The sequence below is a fragment of the Kogia breviceps genome, chromosome 5 (genome assembly GCF_026419965.1).
Source record: "Kogia breviceps isolate mKogBre1 chromosome 5, mKogBre1 haplotype 1, whole genome shotgun sequence".
NCBI classification, from domain to species: domain Eukaryota; kingdom Metazoa; phylum Chordata; class Mammalia; order Artiodactyla; family Physeteridae; genus Kogia; species Kogia breviceps.
The window spans coordinates 66,572,856-66,592,818 of record NC_081314.1 but is presented as its reverse complement, the minus strand read 5'-3'; the positions used below and the strand labels follow the sequence as shown (position 1 = coordinate 66,592,818).

Below are 19,963 nucleotides of genomic sequence, written 5' to 3'. Positions count from 1 at the left end.
AAAAATTTATACAATTAGAACATCAGGGGTAATTTGCAATAGTACTCCTTAAACCCCCCCCCAGTTGAAAGGATGCTATGTACATTGAGAATTACTAATAACCTTCTGTTTCCCTTTTACACAACTGGGTTTCAGTTACTGAATGTAGAGTTAAGTCAGAATGCTGTAATACACAGAACTTGAGTACATTCAAACCCTAATATAAATGTTTATTATTTTAACATAGTGCTGCTAAGAAGAATTCAGCTATATCTATCAATGGCCTTTAAAAATATGTATGTTGTTTGACCAGTAAGTCCCTTTCTAGCAATCTATCCTAAAGAAATAATCAGGATTATACAGAAAGTTTTATCTACAGGTGTTCGATGCTGTATTAATAGAAAATACTTAAAACAACCTAAGTACCCTACAATAGGGGATTAGTTAAACCACAGTACATATTAAGGATGGCACACAGTCCCTGAAGCCATTAAAAATTATATAGACTATTTAATGACATGGAGAAGCATTAACCAGATAGTAAGTAAAAAGCAGATATCAAAACATATGCAAATGGACATAAATACACTACCAAATGTAAAATAGGTAGCTAGTGGGAAGCAGCCGCATAGCACAGGGAGATCAGCTCGGTGCTGTGCATCCACCTAGAGGGGTGGGATAGGGAGGGTGGGAGGGAGACACAAGAGGGAGGAGATATGGGGATATATGTATATGTATAGCTGATTCACTTTGTCATACAGTAGAAACTCACACTCCATTGTAAAGCAATTATACTCCAATAAAGATGTTAAAAAAAAATTGAAGCAAGAGTTAAGAGCTGGACTAGGAGTATCTGATAAGAATTTTTCTCAGATTCTCCCCATTCTAGGTAGGTCTCTAAGAATTTTTATCTAAAGCAGCTGGGAGACTTATGTAGCTATCTGTATACTATGTAGGCACATATTATAGCACAGATGTATGTATGTATAAATGTTTTTACTGCTGGAAAAGGAAAAAAAACACAAAAAACATACAAACAAACAAAAAACATATACAAAGAGGGGTGCAGTGGATAAGACTCTGCACTCCCAATACAGGGGTCCTGGGTTCAATCCCCGGTCAGGGAACTAGATACCATATGCATGCCACAACTAAGGAGCCCACATGCTGCAACTAAGCTGGTGAGCCACAACTAAGGAGCCCATATGCCACAACTAAGGAGCCCACCTGCCACAACCAAATAAATAAATATTTTTAAAATACATAAAGAAAATAGAAAAATTTAAGTATCACTGCATCTAGGCATAGAAAAAAGGAGGCACATCTGTCAAATGATAAGTATTTATTTATCTTCTGTCTTCCTCTATTTTACCCAAAATCTGCACTATAATTATGTAGTACTGGGTTTTTAGATTTTTTTTTTTTTTTTGCGGTACGCGGGCCTCTCACTGCTGCGGCCTCTCCCGCCACGGAGCACAGGCTCTGGACAAGCAGGCCCAGTGGCCATGGCTCACAGGCCCAGTCACTCCGCGGCATGTGGGATCCTCCTGGACCGGGGCACAAACCCGTGTCCCCTGCATCAGCAGGTGGACTCTCAACCACTGCGCCACCAGGCAAGCCCTAGATTTTTTTTAATGTATGTTATTTATGCCCTGCACCCTTTCACTGATAAGAAACATCCTCAGATCTCCCTCAAAAACGGCTCTGAATAGGTAACTGATGGATTGAGGCACTGGACTATAGCTATCAATTCTCTTAAATTTTGATTTTTAAGGTGGTTCTTCTACTCCTACTCTCTTTTCACATCTCTGTAAGCTGGTATGTGATCCAAAGTGTATTTGTAATTGGCTTCTACCTCCATTTATTTTTGTAAAAAATAAATTTATTTATTTTTAATTTTGGCTGCATTGGGTCTTCATTGCTGTGTGTGGGCTTTCTCTAGTCACGGTGAGTGGGGGCTACTCTTTGTTGCAGTGTGCAGGCTTCTCATTGTGGTGGCTTCTCTTGTTGAGAAGCACGGGCTCTAGGCACATAGGCTTCAGTAGCTGTGGTGTGTGGGCTCAGCAGTTGTGGCTCACGGGCTCTAGAGCGCAGGCTCAGTAGTTGTGGCACACGGGCTTAGTTGCTCCATGGCATGTGGGATCTTCCCGGACCAGGGCTCGAACTCGTGTCCCCTACATTGGCAGGCAGCTTCTTAATCACCGTGCCACCAGGAAAGCCCCCATACATTTTTGCTTTCTAAAAGTTTAAATGAAAATGTGTTCAGAATGCAAAACAAAATAACATACTGCAAGTACTAAGAATTTCCCTTTGCCTCAAAGGGACAAGTAAAAAAACATAAATGAAAAGATACTCTGCTTTCTGTATCCAATAATTTTACTGTATCTGGTATTTGTTATCTGGTATCTTATTGTATCTGATAAATATGGGGATAGCATATTGAGTGAGTTGGATTAATATAAGGCTGATTAAAATTTTATGAGTTAAAGGTCTTTTTATGCTATTTTCTTCCCCTTAATTCTCACGGCTATTTTCTTTGATTGCTGACTGCCAAGAGGTCTTCCACTGCTTTACCAGAAAATCCTGAATTAGAACAGCTATAAAATCACCTGGTATTAAATGCATTCAACAGCAACAAGATACTTGTCTACTGCTTTGTATGTAAAAGAGACTACCTCATAGATCTGGGCTATTTCCTTCCAAGAAGCTTTTGTGTGGCTTTTTGGACAGCCTCACTTTCTCTGGACTTTCTGAGAACTCTTCCATGAACTAGTCCACAACAGCACGAAATATAAACTCTTTGTATTGATGACAGACTAAATGATTTACGCAATTGTGTCTTAGGAATATGAGATGCATTTCAGAGTGTATCCTTTGGGCTTCCAGATGTAATTCAGTAGACTTTAAAATTAGACTGAATTCTTCTAAAAATTTAGCGAATATCAAAGCATCATTATTCCCATCAGGAAAAAGTAGCAAATAAGTAGGTAAAACAAGAGGACAATGTTTGTTCCAAAGAAATATAATGACTGAAAATAATACCTACATAAGTTAGTGGATGCAAGGGTGACTGGACTCTCAATGACTGACTGCCAAAGACACATAATTTGTCTAGAAAAGGTAGTATCCCTTTCTTTCTCTCCCTCATTTCCTTCAGGAGCTTTATTCTTAGAGCTACACTCTCACTTGAAAGTAAGACTTTTAAGAGAAAGATTCTTCTGGTTAAGAGTACTCTAGAGTTTATTTCCAACTACAGAACTCATAAATGTGTAGACCTATTACAATTCAGATTGCTAGGTAGATTTAAAAATTACCTGTTTTTGGCCTATGTCCCAGAAAAATGAAGGGAGATAACTTATTTTAGTGTCTTTTGGACTGGAGAAACGGTAGAATAGGGACTGAGGATATTTGGAAGGAGTAGAAAGGAGTGTGTAAACAGTTTATTTGGGGGCTTCCCTGGTGGCGCAGTGGTTAAGAAGCCACCTGCCAATGCAGGGGACATGGGTTTGAGCCCTGGTCCAGGAAGATCCCTCATGTCGAGGAGCAACTAAGCCCGTGAGCCACAACCACTGAGCCTGCGCTCTCAACTAGAGAAAGCCCGCGTGCAGCAACAAAGACCCAACGCATCTAAAAATAAATTTATGTTTTAAAAAAAAGTTTATTTGGTAACAGAAAAGTCTGTGATGCTGCCTTCCTATCTGATCTTGAGGACAGAATTGTTCTCTGTTACTCTGATGGTCTAAGTGACCCCCTGGTTGAAGGAAAATGATTTACATTTTCTAGTAACAATGCTTAGAGAGTTTATAAACATTATAAATATAATACCTTTTTAGCATTTGCTTGATCAAAGCCCCAGTTTTTCCACACCCTAAAATAAATGGAAAACAGCAACACATAAATCAGATAGTAATCACTTTATGCATAATTGTGTTATTTACTAATATGTTGAAAGGCGGTTTTAGTAGATTTTAGTTTGTGACTGGAAGGTTATTTCTGCATAGGAAAACCAATCCTGAATAATAATCCTTAAAGCAAATTAATAACTTTATGCTATATCTAAAATGGTTTCCTTATTTATCAACTTCCTTACTTGACAATTTTATCCTGCAGTAAGATTTCTTGAGTGAAAGATGAGTAAACAAATATTCATGTCAACATCAAGCTAATGGTGGAATTGAGATGAGAAAACATATCCTATGATAACTCTGCATTGGATATTTGAAGAATGTCTGGTAACTAATGTTTCATCTGAGTTTGGGGTCATTAAATAATTCTGAGTTGGTCTATCAATACTACCCAAAGCAAACAGTTTAGTCATTATATATTTTACATAACTATGAAAGCAATGACAAAAGCTCAAGTATTCTGGGTAATTCAGGAAAAAACATTTCAGTTTTTAATTCTTAGTTATCTAGATTATCCATATAGAATCACCATGCTTATCAAGTAATTATCTTAAATCTTTTAGTATATAAATGCATATTTCTTCTGCTTTTTTGATCCTTATAGACTTTATTACCTGCAGAAACCAACCAATTCAGCACAATTTTTTGTTCGAATGGGAAGAGAGGAATGCTTAAGAGAGAATACTGGAACCTTGAACTGTACACAGAATACCAATAGTATTTAAGCACAAGTGATTCTGGTTTCTGGCCTAGATATCTATAAATAGAACTCATAAATTCTTAACAAGTTTAGGCAAATTCAAAAGTGGATCCATAAAACCAAGATATGGACTACTGATTTTTTTCTACATGTATACATAAACACACATCTCTATACCCTGATTATTGTTTGATTGTGAAGTGAATGTTATCTTGCTTGTTTCCTTATTTGCAGAAGTCAATCTAACTTGTGTATACCTTGGTAAAGAATATTTCAACTTGATCAAATTAGGGGATTGTTAGTCCTAGCTAAGTAAGTTTTTCCCCCAATAAGACAATAAGATCCTGAGCCAATGTAGGGATTCAAGTCAATTCAAGAAACAATTCTAGACAGCCTACCCCCTGTCTGCCACTGGGGTGGTGAATATGGGATTCAGATCTAATTTTAGATGCTGTGGGGTTGGCTAAGATTAGAATCAAATAAGAACTCAAATATTGATACAAAAATAGATTCAAATTCTCAGTGTTTCTCTAGCAGAAAACACAAATTGTTTCTCTGCTAGAGTGCAAATGGGAATAGATTCTCTCATGACTGATCTAGTCTAGAATTATACCTTAAGGAGTAGAAGGGCAAGGCAATTCACCTGGGCATTTTCTGCAGGGTTTTTAGGTAATACTTACCAACCTAATCAGTAAGGGCTAGGGACAGAGGAGGTCAGTGAACGAAGTCCAAAGGCGTTATATAGTATCAGAATTGATTTTAGAGTGTAGAACTGCAATCAGGCTTATTTTTTCCTTTAGAATGCAGAACCCCTATACAAAAAAACAAGTTACTATTAGCCTTTAGATAGCATGGATTAGTGAGGGGCTTACAAAGACTAATAAATACCAGATGGCAAAGGAAACCAACAACATTTTGACTAACATGGTCCCTGCAACTTGCGGTAATGAATTGCTATATGCTACGCTCCACACTATTCCATTTTCTCAAATTGAACTTTGAGTGAAGAACAACATAGCAGAAACAGCAAAATTACTAAAGAATGGGAGTTTTATCTTTAAAGATATACAGTAACTCAACAGAAGGAAAGTCAGAAAACACTGTAACATAGCAAATCCATTATTTAAAAATAACTAGGAAATTATATTTAACATGGAACTATCTGAAACCAAGCAGTTTTTTTCACATTTTCTCAAATGCTAACTTATTTGAACCATTCTATTTAATGACCACTTTTTAAAAGTTGTAGATTTATACTCTTCAATTTAAACCTTTACTCTTGAAGTAGTGGTTCCTGAACCAAATTTTACAAATGCAACACTTAAAGTCCAGTCTTCAAGCTGTTATTTTCAACATTTCTAATTTTCTTAATGAAACCACCAATAACATACTTACCATATCAGAAACCAAAAAAACCCTTAAATTTCTTTGTCTAGAATTATAGCAAGTGATTATTCCTTGTTTACATGAACCTGAAGTAGTCAATACTTTATTACTTTGATTAATGAGAGAAAGAGAAATAAGAGGTATCTGATGTTGAAAAATTTAGGAGTTCGTAAACAATGTGTCAGACTAAACAATTATGGTTCTGTAACTGAAAAAAGAATGCTGTCTTCTCCCAAATCACAGAACAAAAAAATTGAACTTCTCCATTCACTGTTTCTCTCCCTTGCTTTAAAACTTTTGGCTACTAATATTCCCCAACGCCCAAAGGAAGAAAAAAAAATTGTTAATCATCAGACATCACACTTGATATAAAGCTGTCCTATTGAACCTACTTGACATGTAAACTTAATGTCCTTGCTTTTATCTTGCTAGAAGATATCTAATGCATTGTTTTATTTTAAAATCTTAAGACCTATAGATATATAGTTATGTTTTCTTTTAGCGAAATTGTTTTTGGGGTCTTCCCTGGTGATGCAGTGGTTAAGAATCCACCTGCCAATGCAGGGGACACGGGTTCGAGCCCTGGTCCGGGAAGATCCCACATGCCGCACAGCAACTAAGCCCATGTGCCACAACTACTAGCCCTGTGCTCTAGAGCCCGCCAGCCATAAGTACTTAAGCCCACGTGCCACAACTACTGAAGCCCACACACCTAGAGCCTGTGGTCCACAACAAGAAAAGCCACCGCAATGAGAAGCCTGAGCATTGCAACGAAGAGTAGCCCCCGCTCGCGGCAACTAGAGAAAGCTCGCCCGCAGCAACAAAGACCCAATGCAGCCAAAAATAAAAATAAACAAAATAAATAAATTTTTTTAAAAAATTATTTTTGGTTCTCTTATTAGAATTAATTAAATCTGCAAGGACATGACCCAGTACTCTGCCACTTGAACAAGTTTGAGATCCAATATTTTACGTGACCTCTCTATGGATAAAAGCACTTTTAAGTCAGTGATTTTTATTTACCTTAGTGGTGACACAAATTATTTACAAAAGTTAAGTCTTAGAAAGCACTGAGTAAAAAGCAAAGCCTAATGACTTTTAGATATCAATTTAGTAGACTTTAAGATGTGCCGACTGCTGAAAAATTTTAGCCCCTGGGTGATGAATTCAGGCAGAGTGACAAACTTTAATTTAAAAAAGCTAGTTTAGCTTTTGTTTTTAATATGAGAAATAAGGGTTTTAAAATGTCAACAGTTGTCAAGTGGCCACATACTCTTTGTTTCAATCACAACAGAAATAGAATCATACAAAATATATATGCTTATATATTTCATATACTTATGACGATATACTAGGATATTTTATTTACATTTTTTATACAGTCCATACCTAAATATTTATTGAAAAAGGATGTCCCAAATTCCTAGGTAAGAAAAATGTACACACAGGGACTTCTCTGGTGGTCCAGTGGTTAAGACTGCGCTCCCAATGCAGGGGGCCAGAGTTCGATCCCTAGTCAGGAAACTAGATTCCACATGCTGCAACTAAGACCTGGTGCAGCCAAATAAATAAATATTTTTTAAAAAGGAGTTTATACAAAAATAACTGCAGTCCCTCATTAATGAATAGTATTTGTTTTTCACAGGCTTGACCTTTGGGTTTTAATAAAATGGCAGAAAAACAAAGAAACTAAAAGTTTTCTGAAAAAGCATTAAGGTTTTAGCAACTTGGACACAAGCCAAGAAAGTTTAAATTAAAGCTGATAGTAAACTCCAACTCAGAATATTATTTTTCTTCCTGTTTAGAGACTAAGTCACAGGCTTTGTCTGGATAAGCAGGCTTATGAGTGGTTTTATTTTTTACAAAGGTTAGAGGTTTGCAACTTGTACTTATTTAGAAATGTTAAATGCCTTCAATGCACAAGAGATGAGGCAGTTCAGGATCACAGAAGCTGCTCCTTCTGGCATAGTCATCCCAACTTGAATTTTAAAAATAAATTAAGAATGCATACAATGAGAACTGTTCATAGTCAATTCCTGCTTCACTCGGGGCGCTCAGTCTACCTGCTACAGAAATGCACCGTCTTGGGTGAGTTCCTACAGATTTATAGGAAAATAAAATCTGATAAAACCCAAGTTCCCTATTAAATCACAGATTAGGAAAACCGCATCTTTAACACACTGTGGCTAAAATGATTGTTCTTGTAGATTTTATTACTGTCATCATAGAAGAGTGAGCTATAATCCCCCAAACAAGGAAACAACTCATCTAAACCGGGGTATAGAAGAATCTTAACTTTTTTGGGGGGGGGGGGGGAGGATATCCCCAAGTTATTTTTTTAAAAAACAGAATTCTAATTTTACATCTTAGTCGACGGCAAGCAGATTTTTCATCTATTTTACATACTTAAAAACCAACCTCGCCGGTGGACATAAACAGTGTAGCTGTAAATACTAAGACACGATTTTTAAAAAGTTGTTCATGAGAGCAAGTGATTAATCATTAAAATCCACTAACATTAACTGCGAAAGGTCGCTGCCTCAGGGGTGACTGTGAGGCACTCTAAAATGTGACTTTACGGTCCTTATTTTGCTATTTAAACCCTGTTTACAGAACAGACAAGAACTAATTCGCCTGAGGGCTTTCTTCCCACCATCTGGGTAGACCGGGCGACAGGAGTTAAAGAGGGATAATTTTCTGGGCCTCCGCAGGCCCCAGAACTGCCTACAGGCTCACGCAGAAGCCGCGGCGGCCACCAAAGAATAGCGGGTCAGCTGGGTCTCGCTCCCGAGTCCCCCGGCTCGGCAGCGCGCGCCGCCAGAGGCTCCGCTCTAGTCGCAGCTGCACAAGAGGCGAGCGCGCGCTCCCGCGTGTCCTCCAGATCACCTTCAAGGGGGCGGGGAAGAACTGCCTGGGCAAGTCTACCTCGCGACAAGACACCGGCCAATAAACACTCGGAACTCGCCCAGTTGTTCCGCCCGAAAGCACCCGCAGGGCCCCAATCCCCGCCGCGTTAACAGTCTGCCCCGAGTGTCCAGAACCTGGGGGCGGGGCCATTAGGAATTAAATTAAGAAACCGAGGCCCGGAGTGGTGGGAAGGAGGGGAGATTAGGCGGGGACTCCGCCGGCGGAACGCCCGCTCCCCCGCCTGCGCCTGCTTCCGGGGGACCTTCTTTCCAGGGACAGCTCGGGCCCCCAAGCGAGCCGTGGTAAACAAAGGCTCGCGGGCGGTGGGGGCGGGGGAAACGGTCAGGTGACGGCGCCAAGCACATTTCGCAACTGCTTTAATGGGGATTCTCTAGCCTGCAGCCCTGGGACCCAACTTGACCCGTCAGTCCTCCCCGTTAGGATCAAACTGTCGCCCCCACCAAGCGGGAAGGTTTGATTTCAGACCTTCTCATTCTCAGCGTTACCTTCGATTAAAAAAGAGCGGCGCTCTGTTCGAAGCCCATCGGCAAAATGCGGGACCCCTCTCCCCAGCCCTGTCCGCCGGCTGCTCCCCGTCCCCCAGGGTGACCCGCACCTGCTAGCCCCGGCCCCGGTGGCCATGCCCTCCCAACCCGTCCCCGGCGGGTGCGCCAGCAGCGCCGCGGTTCCGGGGCAGTAGTGCCAGGAGTTGGGGGTACCCTTCCTTTCAGAGTGTGATTGCGGAACCGGGGCTGACAACCACCACGGGAGCCCCGGAGACCCCTCGCCCCAAACAGGGGCCCTGCAGCCCCACCCGCAATCTCTCCTCGGACCCCTCCTCTGGCTCCGAGAGGCCGACCGCCGCAGGCTTCCCTCCTGCAGACATCCCCGTGGTCATGACCTCGGCCACCCCTAGGCCCCCGGCTCTGGCCGGTTCCTGGCCTTTCGGCCGGTCCCGGAGGTGTCATCCCCGGGTACCTCTCAGCGAAGGCTGGAAGCGGCCAGCAGCAGTGGTCAGCAGTGGCGGCCCCCGCCGTACCTTAGCTTCCGGCAGCGCAGCGCTGTCTCCTGCGCCGGCGTCTCCTCGAGCCACCAGTCGCTCCGCAGCTCACAACAAAGGAAACATGTGACCGCCCGGGCCAAAACACTGAGCGTCACGCAACCCTGGCCAATCCCAGGGGGCGCCCCCCCTCCCCGGGGGACCCTGGGAGATGTAGTTCCTATTCCGGGGGTCGGGGGTGGCCGCCCCGGCAGCTTGGATTTCCAGCTATAGGGCGGGTGTCGGACGTGGGACTTGAGATCCAATCCAAGGGCTATTGACTCGGAAATAGTTTTAGGTAGAGATAGGTTAAGGAACTGCATCCGTGTTAGGAGCCTAGTGGGAAACCTCAGTCGGATGTTTATTGCCACGTCCCTAGGCAAAAGCGCATAATCAAGAATTCTCAGAACCCTAGAGTTTGGGACCAAGCTTAGAGACCTTTTAATTTGACCTCTTGGTATAGAATCGGCGGGAAATGTGAGGATCTGAGAGGTGAAAGGGACTACAACCCTAGTAGCTAGACAGCGCAGGGAAACTAAATTTCACTGTAAATCTATTACTGTCACCCGTATCATCCTGGGTTAACTTTCTATTTTAAATGTACATGCAAATCAGACAAAGTTTTCACAAATCCCTGTTTTCTGATTCCCCAAAAGACAGTATTATTTTTTAAAATGTAATTTTATTTATTTTTTTTATACAGCAGGTTCTTATTAGTTATCCATTTTATACATATTAGTGTATATGAAATGGAGACACAGATGTAGAAAACAAACATATGGACACCGGGGGGGGGGAAGCGGCGGGGGTGAGGGCATGATGAATTGGGAGATTGGGACTGACATATATACACCAAAATACATTTTTTTATCTTTTTGTTTCTGCAAATATTTTTTTCAAGTTTGAGTACACGTCCAGATTTTGAAACATTTAACTAGTTTTTGGTTTCTGATATCAAAATTATAACTTCTCTCTCTTCCATAATTTATGAATACAGTCATGCTTTTATTAAATAAGAGGATGTGTTCCAGTGACCAGAGGTGTATATAATATAGAAGGCTTGTGTCCAGGCCTTTTAAACAGGCTTTTTAGTTCTCTTTTCCATCTGTTATTAAAAATGAAAATACCTACCACTTATTGAGTTTCTCCTAAGCTCCAGAGTGCTAGGCACTTTACGTATATCCTTTAATCTTCACAATGACCCAGCAAGATAGTGTTATAATCCCATTTTACAGGAGAAGAAACTAAGCCACATAGGGGATAAAAATTTGGCCCTCGTCACTCAGTTTTTTAAGTGTTGAGGCTGGGATTGACACTTTTTTTTTTTTTTTTTCGGTACGCGGGCCTCTCACTGTTGTGGCCTCCCCCATTGCGGAGCACAGGCTCCGGACGCACAGGCTCAGCGGCCATGGCTCACGGGCCCAGCCGGTCCGCTGCATGTGGGATCCTCCCGGACCAGGGCACGAACCCATATCCCCTGCATCGGCAGGCGGACTCTCAACCATTGCGCCACCAGGGAAGCCCAGGGATTGACACATTTTAAAAAATAATAATTATATATGTATTAATATAGGTACATAATTATCTAAAAAGTGTATTTACAAAGTTAAATATTACAAGTCTAGTAGTACAACAGGAGTACCATCTCCCATCCTTCCTCATTCTTCATTCTCCAGAAGCAACCACTTTCAACAATTTGAGCCATTCTGATATTTACATTTATCTTTCCATATAATGTATGGCTATTTCCCATTAAGGGAGCTGTCATCCCTGTCCCCCATCCTTCCAATATCTTACATTTCTGCTTAAATAATTATTTAATGTTTATGTTATTAAGACTATGTATTTATTGTTCAACGATGAGTTAAACAGTATACAACTTCCTTTCTTGGATGGCTTTTCCTTGGATAGAAAGGCAGCTAAGCACCTGGGGGTCCTCAATACCATCATAAAGTTCCAATTCTCTGAGAGAGCATTTAAGGGTCTTCCTGATGCACCCTGGGGCCCAACTCTGCAGCCTGAACACCAGCCTCAGTGAACTTCCCACAGGACTCTTGCCCAAAGGACTCTTGCTGTCTGTCTCTAGGCCATTCCCATCCATATCCTGCTCCCTATGCCTCTTATGCCCCCTCCTCCCCTTCACCCCATTCACTAGGTTAGCTCCTGCTCTTCCTTCCAGGAGTCAGCCTGTGAGTCCTCTTTCCAGGAAACCCTCCATTCCTCCTCATTGCCCTCTGGGTTAAGTATCTCCCCGCCTTCTTCCCACAGCAGGCCATCCTTACCTCCTTCCCAAGCAGTTATCATACTAATTGTGTGACATCACACTAACGCAGGGGTTAGGGGCTCTCATCCTCTGCGCACCTGTAAAATCTGTGTATAGTTTATAGTCAGTCCTCCACATACCCAGTTCCTCTGTATTCTTGCTTCCACATCCACAGAGTCAACCAACTCTGGATGGTGTAGTACTGTAGTATTTACTACTGAAAAAAAATCTGCATATAAGTGGACCTTTGCAATTCAACCCTTGTTTTAAGGGTCAGCTATATATTTACATGCCTTTCGCAACTGAGTATCCTCTGAAATCCCTGAGGTCAGGGATGATGTCTTATTCATTTTGTGTTGCAGTATACCTAGTAGATGTTCAATATGTATCTGTTAACCGGTGAGTGATCTCTACTTCTTGAGGTTAAGGGGACTTGAGAGAAATAAAAGTGCCTCCAGACCACTTGGGACGCAATTGGACTGGCCTGCATGATGAGATCCTCAGATTCTCTTGGGGCAGATGGATGCAGGGTGATCAATCACAATTCTGAGAGTGGAAAAGAGTGAGGAGACTCATAGGACAGAAGCCCCGGAGACAGGCAAGGGCCTATTGATGGGTGTGGGAGCTCCTCAGGCAGCCCCCAGAATAGAGGTGGTTTGGGCATTGGTAGAGGGCCCTGGGAGTTATGCCTAACCCACAAATCAGTGAGCATGGCCGCCTGGAAGCCTTTTCCTCAGCTGGGACTGGAACAGAAGCAGAGGTGTCAAGTCCAGGGGCAATCTGCTGAGATTGAGTGATTGTAATATGATTAAAAAAATTTTTATTGGAGTATAGTTGATTTACAATGTTGCATTAGTTTCAGGTATACAGCAAAGTGAATCAGTTATACATATATATATATCCACTTTCTTTTTTAGATTCTTTACCCATACAGGCCATTACAGCATACTGAATGGAGTTCCCTGTGCTATACAGCAGGTTCTTATTAGTTTTTTATTTTATGTGTAGTAGTGTGTATATGTCAGTTCCAATCTCCCAATTTATCCCTCCCCTGTCCCCCTGTAACATGATGTATTTTATGCAGTGTTTACAATCCTGGTCAGTTTGATCATTTGAAGTAGGTAGCTAATGAGGGGAATCAGAGGGTCTTCAGACCAATTTCCTCTCCTTTCAGGGATATAGTATATTGCTCCATATTCTGTCTTCTTGCACATACCACATGGAAGTTCTTGTTTTGATCTCCAGAGCATTCATGACAGCCTTTAAGGTCTGAAGGTGGCCAAGCATCCATAGTTCCTCCAGCCATTCTTTTTTTTCTCTCCAGCCTGCTCCTCTTCCCCATGCAGACAACAGTTGGGACATAGTAAATCATCACTCCCTAAACATACCACACACTTTCAGACTTCCCTGCCACTGCTCTAGGTCTCTTGCACTTGAAGTCCCCCAGTCCCGAATTCCAGTAGAGATATTGGTCATCCTTTAAGGCCCACCTCTGGTGCCACCTGTTCTGATCCTCTCCTCTCTCCCTCACCTGTTGTGAAGCTGTGTACACCTCCCACATCCTTTATAATGTGACACTAGCACTGTGTTTATACCCAGCCATTGAATGCAGCTGGATCCTTTGACTGGCTACAGGCTCGGCACATTTGCCCCTTGCCTGCAACAAGCCCCAGCTGCAAAGTACTTGATGAACGGAGATTTTACTGAAGGTTTCACAAAGAGAATTATACAGCATCTCACACCGCAAAACTCCTTAACAATTCCCTTTAAACATCTCTGCTCCCTCACCTCAGCTCCTGCTTGGTACCAGCCACAAGATTGGGGCTCTTTTCCCACCATACACCCTCTCTCTGGGCCTCTCTCCAGCCACAAGATTGGGGTTCCTCCCCTGCCATGATCTCTGCCACCTTCCCCCTATACAATGCTCTCTACCCCTCCACATACCCCCCATCTCTTTTTCAGTACTTTGCAGTTTCACACTCATCACCTTTCAAACAAGAGAGTTCCACTCTTCAGAAGATAGAGAATACCATAAATAACAAATTATCTCAGCACACTCCACCCCTACCCTGTTTTCCTCCACAGACATATTTAACATCTCAGCAAGTCTGTTACACAATAACTCCTCAGAGTACTGAGTGCAGACAAGAGTGAACACAATACACTATTTGCTCATGGCACCTGAGCCTCTCCAGTCTTGAGGCCTACCCCTTCCCTCCCTTCTCTGGTGAAGAGAGATGTGACTCATCTCTGCAGCTCTTTTGGATGCAGAGGTCTGACTCTCTCTGACTCTATAGTTACCAGGAAGGCTGTCTCACCCAAGCCCAGACAGTCTTGGGCCCTACTAGGCCAGTTAAACCTTGGAGTCAAACACAGTAGCATTAGGATTTAGCAAGGAAAGACATAGTTGGAAAATTTTCCATTTTGAGATCTGGGAAAAGAGGTGTGTTCTGCCACCTAGAAGGTGAGCTCCCTACCCCAGCTCCCGAGCTTTTCCTTCTGAAACAAGAAATGTTTCTCTTGGGAGTGGTATGGGTGTGGTGGCAAGGCTTGCTTTGTTCTCGAAACCATCCTTCACAGGTTGAAGTCGATGAGGTGCCAGGAATTGGTACCGAGGTGCCTCGGATCCTGTTTGTGACCAAACTTGCCACATCAGGTGCAGGTAAGGATGACTGTTTACCACCGTGAGCCCTGGGCTCTGACTTCAGGGGACTGAGGCATACTTGCATCCTCCCTGCACGTGATACTGGTCCCTGTTTTTCTCTTCATTCTTCTGCCCCAAGGACATCTGATTTCACCTCCCTCTCTTCTTCCTGATTACTTCCCCAGTAATGAGAGTTTAGGTGGCCCCTCTGGTCTCTGAAGAAAACTGATGTTTTGGAAGTTGCTCCTGCCCTGACTGCTCTAGGTAGGCCTGATTCTCCAAGGGACACCTCATAGCACCTTATCACATGACTTGCTGCAGAACCCTCTCAGGTATGAACACATATGGAAAATGTCTTCTCCTGCTCATGGCATCTGGTCACAAATTTAGGTCAGTTTTTAAAAATGACCATAATCCCACAGGGTGCTCAGCAGTCTGTCCCACAGATGGCTGTGAGTCCACATAGAATTCCTGCTGCTGGTCCCAGCAGACTTTGACTTCATCTCCAGTTTCTTGCCACCCTGTGACATTTAAGAGGCATGTACTAATTCCAACTTGATCTTCCTCTGCTGTCTCTGGCACTCTTCTTCCAAATGCCTTCAGTTTAGGACAGTGTGTCTTGTCCATCTTGTGTCTTGTCCATCCCTTTTGCTTGATGGGCAACCTTCCAAGAATCCTTCAGCAGTTATGAAAGGGCTAGACCTGACCATGAATATCTGCAGCAGACGTTTCCTGTTCTTGAAAGACTCCATCCAATTTCTTAGGAAATTGTGTTGGTTGAGGTTGGCCCACCTATGTCCAGCCCAAGAATTCTCACTGCTCATTGGATGCTCTGTCTGAAGCATCTGTTGTGAACAGTGCAACCTCCCAAAAACTTTAATGCAGATCTCAGAGCAGTTCACACACACTGCTAGTCCAGGACCACCCTAATTTGTGCTGTTATTTTTCACTCCCTTACATAGCTTAGCACTTTGACAGTCATGTTCTCTGTCTCCCTATGAAGACTTGAAATCTAAGTGTTTCCACTGGCGCTTTAGACTTGAAGAGTCTAGGTTCAAAACTTAGCTTTTTTTCTTACTAGCTATATAGTCTTGTGTAAATTACTTAATCTTTCCCAGTTTTCTCATCTGTAAAAATGAGGATAAAAACACCTACCTCATAGAATTGTTTTGAAGATGAAATGAGAAAAAATATATAGTGCCTGGGATATAGTAAGTGCTCAATAACAACCAAAATTATTACTATTATTACTGTCCCCTCCCCCACCAATTCTAGCTATGTCCTCTATGCTTTGTCCTTTGCTTTAGTAGGGGTAAAGAAGGAAAGAAAGGAGGAATAAAAGAACATATAGCCTTTGTAAACTATATTTGATAAAAAAGCCTGAAGACATGAAGTGATTTAGAAAATCTAGAAACCAAAGCCAGACTTTTTGAACACTCACCAGGGTGCTGTCCTCTAACTTCTTTTGTCTTTCCCAGTGGGTATTTATAAGATTTAAAAAAGAGAGAGACTGCCCACAAGATGTAGAAAAGCAATTTGCCTCTGCTTATAAAATATCCACACTCAAAGGCCACATGGCTGAACTTAAGCCATGGTTGCCTTTGAGATGCAGACCAAGGGACTAAGAGTAGGGGTCGAGACCTTTGTTTTTTTCGGTAAGCTTTTGACAATTAAAAAAACCCCCAAACTACCTACATATATACACTTTTCAAATTTAAAAAAATGTTTTAAAAAGTGCTTGCCTGACTAATGTGATTAAAAATAGCACCTGTGCTAACTATTGTGCAATCTCTTTTGCTTCCAGCCCCAGATCTCTCTGCAACTGGCCTAGAAAACAGCGAGGGCTCCTAGGTCACCAGCACACAGGGACAGATACTCGACGCTGCTTGTGACAGCATTGCAAGCACATGCCTGACATACTTTGGAAAGGCTGCCTGGTTCTATTACTGGTGCATGAAAGTTTTGCTCCTGTAGGAAATCTCTAAATTTAGATGATTTTCAGGATGAACTCTGAGTGATCTTTGTCCCCAACACGAGTAAGGAATTGGAGGGCACCTTGCTTCTTATTTTATTTATTTATTTATTTAATTTTATTTTAAATGCCAGACTTGATGTTTTATAATGCAAAACTTTTGAAGATTGCCATTTTTTACAAAATAAATTTATCTATTTATTTTTGGCTGTGTTGGGTCTTCGTTGCTGTGCATGGGCTTTTTCTAGTTGTGGCGAGCAGGGTCTACTTTTCGTTGTGGTGCGCAGGCTTCTCATTGTGGTGGCTTCTCCTGTGCGGAGCACGGGCTTTAGGCGTGCGGACTTCAGTAGTTGTGGCTTGCAGGCTCTAGAGCGCAGGCTCAGTCCGGTTGCTTATCTGCTCAACGGCATGTGGTATCTTCCCGGACGAGGGCTCGAACCCGTGTCCCCTGCATTGGCAGGCAGATTCTTAACCACTGTGCCACCAGGGAAGTCCCAAAGAATGGAAAATAAAACAAACAAACACAAGGGAGTATCTAAGATTTCTCCTTTATGGTTCTCATAAAAATTTTACCCTGAGTTCCTTTTTTTTTTTTTGGCTTGAGTGTGCAAGTCATTATTATACATCATAATAATACTTTCCACACTCAAGTGAAATAAAAACAAATCCAAGGTAAAAACTCTATGGAAGTGTTTAGGATGAATCCAGTTTAGGGATTTAGTTCTTATATAATGTCAAGATGCTTAAATGTTGCCATTTTAATTGAAGAAAAGACAATTTCACTAATGAGAGAATTTTAAGGAATGCTGAATTTAATGGAGAATCAGCTCCTTGAAAGACCAGCCTCAACAGAGGATTTTTTGGTATGTGTACAGTCAAGGTATTTTTATTTATGTACTTTAAAAAATTTACTGGGGTGTATTTGACAGTACAGTTTGTACAGCTTAATGGTTTGTTATACGTATACATTGTGAAATGGTTACCACAATCAAGCTAATTAACATACCTATCACCTCAGATAGTTACTGGGTTTTTTTTCCTTTTTTTTTTAACATAAGTTTACTCTTAAATGTAGAATAGGTTCTAAGACTACACTTCAGGGACTTCCCTGGTGGCACAGTGGTTAAGAATCCACCTGCCAATGCAGGGGACAGGGGTTCGAGCCCTGGAGAGGGGTTCGAGCCCTGGTCTGGGAAGGTCCCACATGCCACAGAGCAACTAAGCCTGTGCGCCTCAGCTACTGAGCCTGCGCTCTAGAGCTCGCGAGCCACAAGTACTGAGCCTGCGTGCCGCAACTACTGAATCCCGTGCGCCTGGAGCCTGTGCTCTACAAGAGAAGCCACCGCAATGAGAAGCATGCACACAGCAATGAAGACCCAATGCAGCCAGAAATAAATAAATTAATTTTTTAAAAAAAGAATAAGACTACACTTCATTCTAGCTATAGGTGGCAACAGATGTTATGGCAGGGGATCCAAATGTTTAAACAGGAATGGAATTAAGGACCATCGTTGCCTCAAGCACAAGGAACAGCTTACTTTCTGCCAGATTCCTTAATTGCACCTGTGACCTGGGGCCCTTTCCTGGAGGCCTTTGCTTTTAACTCTCCGAGTTTCTTCTGCTCCTGTTTCTGTTTCTGCTTAATGCCTTATCATCCTCATCCATCTCCTTGGCCTGCTTCTTGGGCTTCTTCTTACCACCTTTGCAGCTGGACATGGGCCTGCCACTCCTTCCCCAGCTTCTTTTCCTTTCTTATGCAGTGAGAACACTTAACATCTACCCTTTTAGCAAATTTCAAGTATACACCAAAATATTGTTAACTGTAATGTTGTTCTGTATTAGATCTCTAGAACTCACTCATCGTGCATAACTGGAACTTTACATCCTTTGACCCACATCTTTCCGTTCCTCTGCCCCCAGCCCCTATTAGCACCATTCTGTTCTCTGCTTCTATAGCATCATCATTTTTTAGATTCCACACACAAGTGATACCATGCAGTATTTGTCATTCTGTGTTTGGCTTATTTCACTTAGCATAATGTCCTTCACATTCATACATGTTGTTGCAAATAGCAAGATTTCCTTCTTTTTTAAGGCTGAATAATATTCCATTGTGTATATATAGCCAACAGTGTTTCTTTATGGAGAATCAGGAAGGTAACTTTGGATTCAGATGGACTGGGTTCAGATCCTGACTCTGCTACTACTGTCAGGGTGACAGTGGATGGTTTATTTAATTGCTCTGAAGCTCAGCTTCTTTGTGTGAAACCTAATAATACCTTCTTATGAGAATTAAATGACTGCTTATGAAAAGAGCACATAGACCTCAATAAATGGTTAAGTATTATTCAGACAGGACATAATGGTTAAGTATTATTTTGTCAAAATATAATGATAATTACTATTATGACAGGACATAATGGTGCATTGACAGATCCTAGCAAAGGAAGATTCTTCCTGTTTAACAAAGAACAACATGGGGTAACGGAAAAAATACATAGAAAAGAGAGGGATCCTGGGGAGCCCTGCCATAACTTACTCAGTCACCCTGGACAAGTCACCTAATCTTGAGTCCCAGTTTCCTCATCTCTAAAAGGAGCACTGTGCCTTCCACCATGAAGGTGTTTGGGTAAACTATTTCTAAAGGCCTGTCTAGTTTTAGAGGTACGGGAAGTTTGTGTATTTTTTTGATTGAAAGGACTTCAGTGGAAAAGTTCTTTTGGTTCAACAAGCACCCAAATCAAGACATTCCTGGGAGCACATAGAATTCTTTGGAAAGGAGTTGGGTGGCTGTAAGAGGCTACGAATGACCAGAAATCAGGTTCCAGCTCTGGGAGTGAAAAGCCTGCTTGATAGGCTAATGGGATTTGGGGAGGACACAGCTGCTTCCTTTGGGATCAGACTGAACTCGGTTTCTCTACTGAACCTTTAAAACAACTCTCCCACTCCGGAAGCAATACCCTCCACAAAGCCTTTCCAAGCTGGATCCCTGGACAAGCACCCCCTGATAATGTAGCCTTACTCCTAAGGGAGGACCCCAGTCAACCACCTTTCCCTCCAAGTCACCCCACTCCTGTACTTCACCTCAGTTTACCCTGCTTACAGCCCTTCTTGTGGGACTCATTACCCCCCCAAATTCAGCCCTCAGCTCTTTCTATTTTTAACTTC

General features: G+C 42.1%; 1 protein-coding gene and 1 long non-coding RNA gene across 5 annotated transcripts in view; one reads left to right on the top strand and one right to left on the bottom strand.

Moving 5' to 3' along the window:
* Positions 1–10,066, bottom strand: part of KLHL24 (kelch like family member 24) — a 38,837-nt gene extending 28,771 nt beyond the window's left edge. The window contains exons 1-4 of one of the 4 annotated variants that reach the window (XM_067034109.1): positions 9,917–10,003; positions 5,265–5,396; positions 3,805–3,847; positions 572–644 (exon numbers count right to left, since the gene is read on the bottom strand). The gene's annotated coding sequence lies outside the window, so the exon portion shown is untranslated. Of the gene's footprint in view, positions 1–571; positions 645–3,804; positions 3,848–5,264; positions 5,397–9,855 lie in introns of all 4 variants that reach the window. The other 3 variants (XM_059064535.2, XM_059064536.2, XM_067034110.1) reach the window with 3 other exon arrangements.
* Positions 10,067–14,458: 4,392 nt separating this feature from the next.
* Positions 14,459–16,769, top strand: LOC136791952 (uncharacterized). Its single transcript, XR_010840929.1, has 3 exons — positions 14,459–14,841; positions 15,009–15,155; positions 16,628–16,769. It is a non-coding gene; the product is annotated as an uncharacterized lncRNA (long non-coding RNA).
* Positions 16,770–19,963: the final 3,194 nt, after the last annotated feature.